Raw genomic sequence first — 13,545 nt, 5'->3', positions numbered from 1 at the left:
TCCAAATGTCAATAACTTTTTTTCTGTCACTATCTTTCTGAGAAAGGTGTTCAGGGAGCTGACTTATCTTGTGGGTGGGTGAAAGCTATTGGAGCAATAAGTTAGCTGCTTTGCCTATTACGACATCAAAAATACACACACATATACAACTCATTCTGACCTGATTAGCACATGAATGTATTCAGACATGACATCCACATAAGCAGCTTATTTGCTTTTATGATTTATAAGAATTAGTTTACTGGAAACATTTTATCAATGTTCAGTGGAACTCTGACATTGGCTTCTAATAACAGGTTGAACCTCTCTTATCCGGCACCCTCGGGGAGGTCACGCTAAATTGGGTGGTACAGGTACTGAGCAAGGGGATATCTGGGCTAGCTGGCTTGGGGCTGGGAGTGCGGCAGAGATCTTTTGGGGGGGGCGGGGAGAAAGAGGAGAGGCGGTGGAAGGCCAGCGATCGTGGGAGTCGGCAGCGAGGAAGGACTTCAATTTGTTCATGTCGGAGTGGCCGGGAATGGTGCCGCACGAGGGGTGGTGCCGGATAAGGGAGTCCCGCATAAGGGAGGCCCGCATAAGGGAGGTTCAACCTGTATTAGGCAATATTAGTCCCATTTCTCTAATACTTTTTTTTACTCCTCTCATAAGAACGCAAGAATATAAGAAATATGAGCAGGAGTAGGCCACCTGGCCCCTTGAGCCTGCTCCGCCATTCAATAAGATCATGGCTGATCTGATCATGGACTCAGCTCCACTTCCCTGTCCGCTCCCCATAATCCTTTATTCCCTTATTGCTTCAAAATCTGTCTATCTCCGCCTTAAATACATTCAATGACCCAGCCTCTACAGCTCTCTGGAGCAGAGAATTTCACAGATTTACAACCAGCTGAGAACACAAATTCCTCCTCATTTCAGTTTTAAATGGGCGGCCCCTTATTGTGAGACTATGTCCCCTAGTTTTAGTTTTCCCTATGAGTGCAAATATCCTCTCTGCATCCACCTTGTCGAGCCCCCTCATTATCTTATAAGTTTTCTTTAAGATCACCTTTCATTCTTCTGAACTCCAATGTGTATAGGCCCAACCTATTCAACCTATCTTCATAAGTCAACCCCCTCATCTCCGGAATCAACCTAGTGAACCTTTTCTGAACAGCCTCCAATGCAAGTATATCCTTCCTTAAATACGGAGACCAAAACTGTATGCAGTACTCTCGGTGTGGCCTCACCAATACCCTGTACAGTTTAGCAGGACTTCTCTGCTTTTATACTCTATCCCCCTTGCAATAAAGGCCAACATTCCATTTGCTTTCCCGATTACTTGCAGTACCTGCATACTAACTTTTTGTGTTTCATGCACAAGGACTCCTAGGTCTCCCTCTGTACTGCAGCACCTTGTAATTTTTCTCCATTTAAATTATAATTTGCTTTTTTATTTCTGCAAAAGTGGATAACCTCACATTTTCCCACATTACACTCCATCTGCCAAATTTTTGCCCACTCACTTAGCCTGTTTATATCCCTTTGCAGATTTTTTGTGTCCTCCTCACAATTTGCTTTCCCACACATCTTTGTATCATCAGCAAACTTGGCTACATTACACTCGGTCCCTTCATCCAAGTCATTAATATAGATTGTGAATAGTTAAGGACCCAGCACCGATCCCTGTGGCACCCCACTAGTTACTGATTGCCATCCGGAAAATGACCCATTTATCACGACTCTCTGTTTTCTGTTAGTTAACCAATCCTCTATCCATACTAATATATTATCCCCAACCCAGTGACCTTTTATCTTTTGCGGTAACCTTTTATGTGGCACCCTATCGAATCCTTTCTGGAAAGCCAAATACAGCACATCCACTGGTTCCCCCATATCCACCCTGCTCATTAAATCCTCAAAGAACTCCAGCAAATTTGTCAAACATGATTCCCCTTTCATAAAACCATGCTGACTCTGCTTGATTGAATTATTTTCCAAATGTCCTGCTACTGCTTCCTTAATAATGGACTCCAGCATTTTCCCAACGACAGATGTTAGGCTAACTGGTCTATAGTTTCCTGCTTTTTGTCTGCTTCCTTTTTTTTTATAAATAGGGGCGTCACATTTGCGGTTTTCCAATCCACTGGGACCGCTGCAGAATCCAGGGAATTTTGGTAGATTACAACCAAAGCATCCGCTATCTCTGCTGCCACTTATTTTAAGACCCAAGGATGTAAGCCATCAGGGTCCAGCGGACTTGTCTGCCTTTCGTTCCCTTATTTTACCGAGTACTAGTGATAGTATTAAGTTCCTCCCTCCCTATCATCATCATAGGTAGTCCCTCGAAACGAGGATGACTTGCTTCCATGCCAAAAAAGGATGAGTTCACAGGTGTTTCAATGAGGGACCCGAACTACATCCTCAAGGGTGGACGATGCCTGTGCGTGGATCTTTTTAAACGTATGGTGGCCGTTACACACCAGCCACCACACGGCTTGTCAGAGCTAGGTCTTCATCCAGTGGCAAGGATTACTGAAGACGACTGGAGACCAGCTCTGCTGCACGGATCTAGTGCGCACACATATCGCAATGTGGGCTGGTCCTTGCTGCCACTGGCCCCGAACTCACGCCTATCTATAGCCCCTTGATTATCCACTATTGGGATGTTTTTAGTGTCTTCTATCGTGAAGACCAATACAAAATATTTGTTCAACGTCTCTGCCATTTCCTTGTTCTCCATTATTGATTCCCTAGTCTCATCCTCTAAAGGATGAACATTTACTTTAGCCACTCTTTTCCTTTTTATGTACCTGTAGAAATTCTTACTATCTGTTTTTATATTTCGTGCTAGTTTACTTTCATAATCTATTTTCCCCCTCTATCATTTTTTTGGTCATTCTTTGCTGGCTTTTAAGTTTCCCAATCCTTTGGCCTCCCACTAGTCTTGGCCACATTGTTTTCAATTTGATACCATCCCTTATTTCCTTAGTTAGCCACGGATGGTTATCCCTTCTCTTAGTCTTTCCTTCTCATTGGGATATATTTTTGTTGCGAGTTATGAAATATCTCCTTAAATGTCTGCCACTGCTCATCAATCGTCCCATCCTTCAGTCTATTTTCCCAGTCCACTTTAGCCAACTCTGTCCTCGTACATTTTTAGTCTCCGTTATTTAAGCTTAGGACCCTGTTTGAGATCCAACTTTCTCACCCTCCAACTGAATTTGAAATTCAACCATGTTATGGTCACTCATTCCTCGAGGATCCTTTACTAGGAGAACATTTAATAATCCTGCCTTATTACACAGTACTAGATCTAAGATAGCCTGCTCCCTGGTTGGTTCCGCAACATACTGTTCAAGGTAACCCCTTGGAACTTTTTTGGGCGATTCTAGAAATTCACTGCCAATATTCTTGAGCTGTTGTGCTTCTCCCAGCCTATGTACAAATTAATTTCCCATTATAACCACATTGTTTTTGGTACATGAAAGATGCTTGAGATTTTGCAGATGCAAGTGTATAAAATTGAGTTTTTTTCAATGTGAACATGCAAATTTCATTGAATAAAACATGAGTAAAAATGTTGCGATATTGCTGATCTTGAATAGACAACACTGCAGAATTCTCTTCATGCCCCAATACCTCATTGTGTGCTTCATTATCCAACAGCAGCTCAGATCATATCATGTGGGGATATGCATTCACTAACCACCTTCTTCTCCAGCTACCATACCCAAAATTGGTAATTGCCATTCAAAAAATGATCAGATACCAACTATGATGTATCTAAGGTATTTTTGATGCATACATGAACCCAAATGTAGCTTATGTATAAAATAGACAAGTCTGGGTTTTTGGAATGAATTTTCTCCCTTCCTCTCCTGAAGACATTTGACAGCTTGCTAAGATACATGCAGTTGCACAGGCATCAATTCCCTGCAGTACTTCACTCAAGTATCCCCTGGGCATGAATGAACCTCGGACATTGAGTGCTGGCTGCAGCCTCACTGCACATCCAAACACTTACACTTTCAGCAAGAATTGCTGCATTGTAATCAGGAAAGAGAACCCAAAGTTATTTCCCTTCCCTAATCCAGTGGTGCTGGATTAGGGAAATGAAATAACTCTGACATAACTACCTAATTGAACCCAGGATGAAAACTTGGACTATCTTTGAATATTTTAAGCTATACATACCATGGACTAGAAAGCATTCAACATTCTAAATATTTTTATGTATAAAAAGAGAAATCATCTAATTCTTATTAGGGAACATTCTTTAGTATAGGAAATACAGTACTTTTACAGAATAGAAATCTTATTAAAAAAACTTCTCACTTGTCCTTGGGACTGGTAAGAAGAACTCACTTGTCCCAATTAACTTTCATCTGGCCCAGATTCAATCAAAATGAGGTCAGACAGATGAATAGGGTACATACAGACTTTTGATGACTTTTTATGCCTTTCAAGCCATAATGAGAAAGATACCCAATTTCTGCATTACAATGTTAAGGAAGGAGTCTAACTTTTATGAAAAATGAAACTTACAACTATGATCAATGTTTTCTCCATTTATATGATTTTTTATTTAAGAACAGTCGCATGGCACAGAGAATTAGTTTAGAAGAGTTACAGTGCTCGACGCTGTAAGGCAACTTAATTAACAGTTCAATGTCCTGGTTCAATTGGTGAATAGGTGCAAGATAAGCTGTAAAAAACGGCCACAATCTAGATGACATTATGTAACATGACTGTAAAACAGCATATGCCAAACAGAGCTCAACAAAAACCACAACCTACTCAGAGAAGAGAGAGTTGTCTCTGATCTTAATTTTTTTTTGACAAAAACCCAACACCAAAAGTCTTGCTTTTAAAATAGACACCTATTAGTTTTAATTTAGTTTTGTCTTTCTGATATTGAAGCATTAGTCATTAAAGTTAGTAAGATTTTCAGTATAAAAAAAAGCAAAAACGCCACAACTCAATCCATAATCCCACTCCCTGCTGTGCTCATATTCTGTCCCATTCGACTTTGGTCCTTGCAAAAAACGGTAACGCTATACAGGATAGTTTCATACCATCACCCATTTGGGACAAGAATAAAGGTGTATTAGATGAGAATATAGAACAATTGATAGAGATAACTATAGAAAAGCAATTGGTTCTGAAAAAAATTGCAGAATTCAAGCCAGATCAGTCACCAGGCCAAGGCTTCCGAAAGTCAGAGACAGCAGAGACACCGACCGCAGTTCTTAAATCCACAAATATACAAATTATGCCACAAGACTGGAGAGTGGCTAATGTTCAAGAATGGTGAGAAAGCTAGGCGAGAAATTCAGCTTTCTCGACACGCAGTTGAGATGAGTGCAATTTAGTGGGAATTCCACAGCGCGAGCTGTTGTGACATCAACAAGCTTTCTAAGCAGCCAATCACAATGCAGAATTCTCAGACAGGGAACCAAGTTACTTTTATTCTGAGTTTTTAAAAATGTTGAGAGCAAAACAATGATTGGGGCACTCACATGGGGAAAACGTAAACCTGAAATAAATATGAACAAACATTTAAAAAATATTTTGTTTAAAGTTTCTTAAAAACTTGAATTTTTATTAAAATGGATAAATTTGACACTCCACAAAATTAAAATTAGTTTGTCAGGGCCATAACATTTGTTTAGCAGTCAATCCACTGTTAAAACCCCAGTTACGCCTAATCCAACATGGTCTAATCGCTGCTCACGATGCTGCCTCCTCTACATTGGGGAGACCAAACTTAGACTGGGTGACCGCTTTGCGGGACACCTCCGTTCAATCCGGAAAGGTGACCCCAAGCTTCCGGTCGCATGTCACTTTAATTCTCCACTCCACTCCCACTCTGACCTCTTGGTCATCGGTCTCTTACACTGTTCCAACGAAGATCAATGTAAGCTCGAGGAACAGCACCTCATCTTTCAATTCGGCACTTCACAGCCTTCTGGACATCGAGTTCAACAATTTCAGACCACAATCTCTGCCCCCAATTTTTTTTTCCCACATGTTAACTGATGATGATTCTGCCATTCCTCCAGACTCATCTTTTGTTTCTTAACTTGTCCCATTATCATCTCCTTTCGCCTTGCATCATCCCTTTTGTCTTTTAATCTCTCCTGTCTTCCATTCTATCACAGACCTTCCCTTTTGTTCTTTCCTCCCCTCCCCTTATATTTGCTTAAAAATTTGTTACATCTCTTTGACCTGAATCATTAACTGTTTCTCTCTCCATAGATGCTGCCTGACCTGCTGAGCATTTCCAGCATTTTCTGTTTTTATTTCAGATTTCCAACATCCGCAGTATTTTGCTTTTGTATTCAGGTCCAACTTTTAATGGGGTAATTAACAACAATATTACCACGGAAAAGTCCAGGTCTTCGGCAGTTTCACTGATTTCCCTGAATACACTGACTACCGGCTATTTGGAGCCCAGCCAATATTGGAGCGGTGAATGACTGACTGCGACTTCAGGATTTCTGCGTTAGAATGCACATGCGCTAGAATGCACATGCGCTAAATCCTGAAATTGTAGTCAATTTTTTCAACAACTTGAATTTATATAGCACCTTTAACGTAGTGAAACCTCCCAAGGCGCTTCACAGGAGTATTACGAGATAATAAATTTGATACCGACCCGCATTAAGAGAAATTAGGGCAGGTGACCAATAGCTTGGTCAAAGAGGTAGGTCTATAACAGCGAATGCTGTTTGTTCACTGTTATTACCCACCGTAAATTCCGGGCTCTAAAGTGGGTAGCTATAGACCAGTAAATCTAATGGGCAATTTCAGATTCCACAATCGGAGATAAAATTAATGAGCTTTTAGAATTGTGCAGGTTAATTATGAACTGCCAACACATATTTGTTAAAGGCAAGTCATGTTTGACAAATGTAATCATTTTTTTGAAGCAGTAACTGATTGGCTATGTAAAGAAAATGTAGTAGATATACTGTATGTGGATTTTCAGATGGCGTTCAATGGCTTATTAAAATTTCTTTTAGCATATGGTATAAGCGGTAAAGGAGCAGCATGAATAGAAGGATGGTTGATGGTTCGGAATCAATGTTAAGAGTAAATGGGTGTAGCATGGATTGGAGATGTTGGAATCGGTGTACCTCAGGAGTCAGTAATAGGTCCACTTTTATTGGTATATATGGATCATTTGGACTACAGCATAGAGAGCACAGTCATGAAGTTTGCTGATGACACAAAAGTAAGCGGTTTGGTGAACAACGAACATGCAAGCGACTTTAGGAAGACAGGTGGCAGAAGCAATGTAATGCTGATAAGTGGGAGATAAAACATTTTGGGAGGAAAAACAAGGAATGAAAGTGTAAACTCAATGGAAAGACACTGATGGGTGTGGGTGAAGAGACACCCAAGCCTGTGCGGTATCTCTTCCAACGGCAACAGCTGGTGAGCTGCCTGCGCATACCTCCCAATCGACGCATGGCTGCGCGCCCACAGAGCTTAGGGGGAATGGTGCACTCAAGAGTTTTATTTCCTAATTCCCTGAAAGTGTGCATGCAAAAAAAGGCCAACAGCATTTGTGTGTTTTATATGTAGAGGCATATCTTCTTCAGCAGTCCCCTGGAGTCGAGGATGGCTTGCTTCCACACTAATATGAGTTCTAAGGTGACTAATGAGTCCTATGCAGAATCTACAGACTCTGTCACAGGAGGGGCAGGTGGTGATTGAAAGGACAGGTGGGTGGGGTGCTTTGTTTGTCGGACGCTCCTTTCACTATTTGTACTTGGCTTCCATGAAGAAACGCAAACTGTTTGATGCCTTCTCGAATGCTTCTCCTCCACTTTGAGTGGTCTTGGGCCAGGGATTCCCAAATATTGGTGGGGGTGTTACATTTTTCAAAGAGGCTTTGAGGGCATCCTTGAATCATTTTCTCTGCCCTCCTGGGAGTCACTTGCCATGGCGGAGCTCGGAGTAGGAGTGCTTGTTTCGGGAGTCTTGTATCAGGCATGCGGACAATAGTTCAAGAGCATATAGTTCAAGAGTCACATAGTGGTGATATACTTGTGCAAAATATTAGTTAGGCCAAGGCTAAGGAGTTGTATGTGCAATTTTGGGAGTAGATTACCAAGTTAATGCCAGTAATCAGAAACTATATTAGGAGGAAACATTTGAGATAGTGGGACTGTTTTTATCGGAGCATAGAACATTGAGGAGACTTAATGGAGATTTTTAAAATTATGAAAGGTTTTGATAGTGAAGAGGGAAAGACTATTTCCTTTGCCGAGAAAGCCAGCAGTGATGGATCATCAATTTAAAATTATCACTAAGAAAGTGAGGAGAGGAATGAGGAGAGGGGTTAGGAGTACTGTAATGTCTTTATGAAAAGGATTGTTGGAGCATGGAATTCTTTGCCACAAAGTGAGGTTGAGGCAAAGACTAATGCACCTTTTAAGGAAAAAAATATTTGAAGCAGAGGAAGATCAGTTTTGAATTGTTCTAGCAACGAGCCAGCGCAGACACAAACGGCCAAACGACCACATTCCGTTCTGTAAATTTTTAATGTTTCTACGGCTGCATGCTAGGCCAGTCCACTGCCAGGCTGTATATCTAATTATCTCCGTTCCAAATAATTTCTCTGTACCACTGACAACATATTTACCTCTCATCTGCTTTACTCCCATTGGGTTCTACAGTTTAAAAACTTTAACCATGTAGGCATATCTAATTCATCAACATCAGCAAAAGAAAACGGGCAAGGGTTTGGTGTAGCTATCATCCCCCTGTGACAGCATAAACTGTAAATCCAAGTTCATTTCAATGTACTGAGCCTGGAATACAGCACATCACAGTATAAGCAGAGCTGAAATGACAAGATCACCAAAACACTACAAGCTAATGACCAAGTCATAGACTCATAGAAATTTATAGCACAGAAGGAGGCCATTCAGTCCATCGTGTCTGTGCCATAGTCTTGTAGGTTACGGCACTTCTATAAATGCGATGAGGGTTTCTGCTTCTAACACCCTTTCAGGCAGCGAGTTCCAGACCCCCCCCACAACCACCCTCTGGGTGAAAAAATGTCCCCTGATATTCTCAGCTCCATTCCACTGAAATGTGATCCTAGCTAATTTCCTGGAAGAGATCATCAGCATGTGCTGTTTACAAAAACAAGCTTTTTAAAGGTGCACCATAAATGGGCAGAAACATAATGTTAATCATAATGCTTTGAAGTTTGAGGACTGTAACATAAGCAATCTACAACTTGACCAACCTGTTCTTGGAGCAAGTATACACGTGTCTGCATTTTTCCTGCATGCAAATAAAGATGTTTAGTTATTTTGTTTCTTATTAAACTAGACTGATCCAAATTAAATATTTCCCACCCACATCTGAAAATAATCAAAAACTAAGATGGCCATGTGTGGATTCAAGTTAAGTTTTCAATTCTTTTCAAATAGTAATAAATAAATCATTCCAGTTTATAAACACAATGTAAATGCCAAAGTATTTTGTTTGCATTTCAAAAGTTGTCGTGAAAAATAAGCAACCTTTATTTCTCTTTGTAGAACTCAATTCTAGAATTGTTTAGGAAACAGAAAATTTCCCATTTAAGAACATAAGAAATAGCAGGAGTAGGCCATACGGCCCTTCGAGCTTGCTCCGCCATTCAATAAGATCATGGCTGATCATTTAATTCACTCAAGTGTGTCTAAACATAATCATTTCTGTTTGGATCTGCTAATACAAGATATAAAAAAATGTTCAATTCTTCTCATAACACTGCAATAAAAATTATAAAACTGGAGGAAAGAGAGAATCTAAAGTTAAAAAGTAAAATTTCTTGTGAATTAACAAATTCTGAAGCAGTAAGACAGACAATCATATTCAAATTAACCAGCATCTGGAAATGTGAACACTCCTCTCTACTATAGCGATACAGGGTACATTGGTAAAGCATAGTTAATGTCAAGTCAATTAATATTTAAGTTCTCTGAGCTTCCATTGTTGAATCTCAACACTTCTTGGCTAGGCTATAATATTATTTCACAGTAATAGCTCATCCACCTTTTGAAGGGGAGGGGAAAGAGGGGTTTGAGAGATGAGATGTACCGTATGAAAGATTTTACACCATCAAAGTATTTGTAAATTCTGTGCAATACTAAAAATGTTTTTTTATTAATGTGTTTTATTTTGCATTTATAAAATCAGTCAATAGTGAAAGAGGTTTAACACTGGTTTTCTCCCCTTACAATACCTGACCTCTCAAAAGGAGGCCAACAGTCTATTTTAACGACTTGGAGGAAGGGACCGAGTGCAACGTAGTCAAGTTTGCCCACGATACAAAGATGGGAGGAAAAGCAATGTGTGAGGAGGACACAAAAAATTTGCAAAAGGACATAGACAGGCTAAGTGAGTGGGCAAAAATTTGGCAGATGGAGTATAATGTTGGAAAGTGTGAGGTCATGCACTTTGGCAGAAAAAAATCAAAGAGCAAGTTATTATTTAAATGGAGAAAGATTGCAAAGTGCTGCAGTACAGCAGGACCAGAGGATATTTGTGCATGAAACACAAAAGGTTAGTATGCAGGTACAGCAAGTCATCAGGAAGGCCAATGGAATCTTGGCCTTTATTGCAAAGGGGATGGAGTATAAAAGCAGGGAAGTCTTGCTACAGTTGTACAGGGTATTGGTGAGGCCACACCTGGAATACTGCATGCAGTTTTGGTTTCCATATTTACGAAAGGATATACTTGCTTTGGAGGCAGTTCAGAGAAGGTTCACACGGTTGATTCCAGAGATGAGGGGGTTGACTTATGAGGAAAGAGTGAGTAGGTTGGGCCTCTACTCATTGGAATTCAGAGGTGATCTTATCGAAACATATAAGATTATGAGGGGGCTTGTCAAGGTGGATGCAGAGAAGATGTTTCCACTGATAGGGGAGACTAGAACTAGAGGGTATAATCTTAGAATAAGGGGTCGCCCATTTAAAACAGATGAGATGAGGAGAAACTTCTTCTCTGAGGGTTGTAAATCTGTGGAATTTACTGCCTCAGAGAGCTGTGGAAGCTGGGTGATTGAATAAATTTAAGATAGAAATAGACAGTTTCTTAAACGATAAGGGAATAAGGGGTTATGGAGAGTGAGCAGGGAAGTGGACCCGAGTCCATTATCGGATCAGCCATATTAAATGGCGGAGCAGGCTTGAGGGGCCGTATGGCCTACTCCTGCTCCTATTTCTTATGCTCTTATGACAGCCTTTTGGTACCGAACCAACTTCTGCACCTGAATAATGACGTATGCCTTAGATGCAGATGGCACATGTTTTCAGGCTATAGTATTTACTCTAAATGCCTCATCAAATCTAGGAGCTTTTTTTTTTTAAAACTTCACCAATATCTTGGAGAATTGTAGCTTTGTTTAGTTTTCTATCAATTAATGCATGTGCCACAATATCTGCCGCAGGAGGACCATTTATGTGGCGATAGGAAGAGCAAAACACCGTATCTTTTGACTTACTATGAGCAATGTCACAGGAGATCTGCAAGTATAAAAGTTATGTTTTTCTGTTGATATTGCAGTTCGTGAGTCAAGATTGTCTCTCTCACAACTTCAATCATGTTTGGGTGTTCATTTAAGATCCAAGAATATACTGAACAATATACTTAATCAGTCTTCCTAAAGGCAGGTGCTCCACAACTGCCACCCACTTTACTTTCTCTTTCCTCCCCCTGTGGCTCTAGCTAGATACTTAGCCACCACCAACATCCCAACACACGGTTATCTCCTGGCCTGCAGGTGTGTCCTCCCACCTCCTGTTGGCCTATGGCTTTGGATCCCTCTCTCCTTTCCCAAACCCCCCCCACCCCCACATGCCACCATCCCCAATACAGCATTCCCATCCTCTGCTGTGTTATAGCCCTCCTACCCCGATCACTGTTCCATCACCTCTGGCTGAATCACTTTGCCCACCTGAAGGAAAACAAGAGACAGACAAAAGAAGAAGAGCAGAGAGTGGAGGGAGAAAGAAAAATGAGAAAAAGGCAATCAATAAGCGAAAGAGAAGCAAAAAAAGTAGAAAAAAAACATAAAAAGAAAAGTAACATGAAGTAGAAAAGGAGAGAGTGAAGGGAGAAAAATGAAGAGATGAGAAATAGTAGGCTGAATCTTTCTGGAAAAATAACGGCATGTTAAGAGCACACGCCGTTATTAATGTACAAATCGGCCAGCAAATGCAGGGGATTAAAAGATACTCAGGGGATTAAGATATACACCTTGAGTTCCGAATCTCCAGAACTTGGTCAATTTATGCCGCTCCGCCATTTGCTTTGCACAAATGGCATCTCACCCTTAGTCTTCCAGTTATTTTGAAGAACTTGCTGGATTTGCACATTAATTGCCCATTAAGCTTGCTCAGAAAGTTAGGTCTGGAACTTAACAGCGCATGTACCTTTTTAACAACCTGCTAACTTTTAACAAAATGACAATCAACCTCTCTGGACCAGAAAGGGAACCATTTAAACTGTTCAATCTCCTTCCTGCATGTAGTCAATTGTTTAAGTTGGAGATTTTAAAGTGACAAATTTTATTTTAAATTTTTTGCCTTACTTTTTTCTCTCTTTTAATTTCTTTCAGTACCTGATTTGATTCTTAATTCACCCACTCTAATTCACACTCATTCTCCATCATTCCTTTGTTTCTTTCTCAAATCACTAAATCTCATTCGTTAAGAAGATACACTATTGGTCCCGGCCTTCACCGAGGTCCAAGATGGCCTGTTGCCCTCACGAAGTTATCAGTTCGTACTTCCAGCAAGTTGCACTGCAAAAAGTTTTTGAGCTGAAGGGTGCAGAAAAATGTTTAACTAACGGTGAGCACCATGAGATGCCCTGCTCCAGTAAGATCCGAGCCTGTGCAGCAGACGTTGAATAGTGAAAGAGAAACAGGAGATGAGTTTCCCAAAAAACAAGCAAACAGAATGTACAAGAACACAAACTGATGTCAATATTCTGTAAAACATTAATGAAACCACACATGGAGCACTATATAGAGTTGTAGTCACCCACCCTCCTTACAAAAAGATACAATGGAAAAGATTCAGAGGATAACAATGATTCTAAACTTGACACTAGTGAACCATGAAGGAAGGCTAATTAAGCTAAATGTATTGAAACATAACTAATGAGGATCCAACCCAATTTTTAAAATAATAAAGCTGATTAGATTTCAGAATACCTTAATTTTGAGCCAGAAAGGGGAATCCCCTACCTTCTGGGTTGGAATCAAAAGCAAAAGACAAAGCTGCTCATGTACACCCATCCATGAAGACATGCACCCATTGTAAAGTGGTGATTTTTGCATTCTCACCATCAATGGAATTGGCATGCTTTCTCCACATTTTATTTTTGACCTATCCCTGCAGCTGACTGCATCTCACACACTTGAGATGCAGTCCTTTCAACTCCAATCAAAGCTGCCAACAGAATATTAATGTAGGACCAACAAATGATGTGTTTGCAAAAGAACAAAATCAACCCATTAGTTAAGTACAAAAACAAAATACTGCAGATGCTGG

The 13,545-nt window shown here is 40.4% G+C and overlaps 1 protein-coding gene across 6 annotated transcripts in view; it reads right to left on the bottom strand.

Annotated features, from left to right (window-relative positions):
• Positions 1-13,545, bottom strand: part of taok1a (TAO kinase 1a) — a 179,049-nt gene that overhangs the window by 123,546 nt on the left and 41,958 nt on the right. Inside the window, exon 2 of one of the 6 annotated variants that reach the window (XM_070857086.1) lies at positions 9,245-9,282. The exons of 4 other annotated variants lie outside the window; for them this stretch is intronic. The gene's annotated coding sequence lies outside the window, so the exon portion shown is untranslated. Of the gene's footprint in view, positions 1-5,498; positions 5,516-9,244; positions 9,283-13,545 lie in introns of those variants that run through there. One more of the 6 variants, XM_070857088.1, reaches the window with a different exon arrangement.

This window comes from Pristiophorus japonicus, chromosome 16 (assembly GCF_044704955.1).
Source record: "Pristiophorus japonicus isolate sPriJap1 chromosome 16, sPriJap1.hap1, whole genome shotgun sequence".
In the NCBI taxonomy this organism is placed as follows: domain Eukaryota; kingdom Metazoa; phylum Chordata; class Chondrichthyes; family Pristiophoridae; genus Pristiophorus; species Pristiophorus japonicus.
This window is presented reverse-complemented; position numbering and strand designations above follow the sequence as displayed.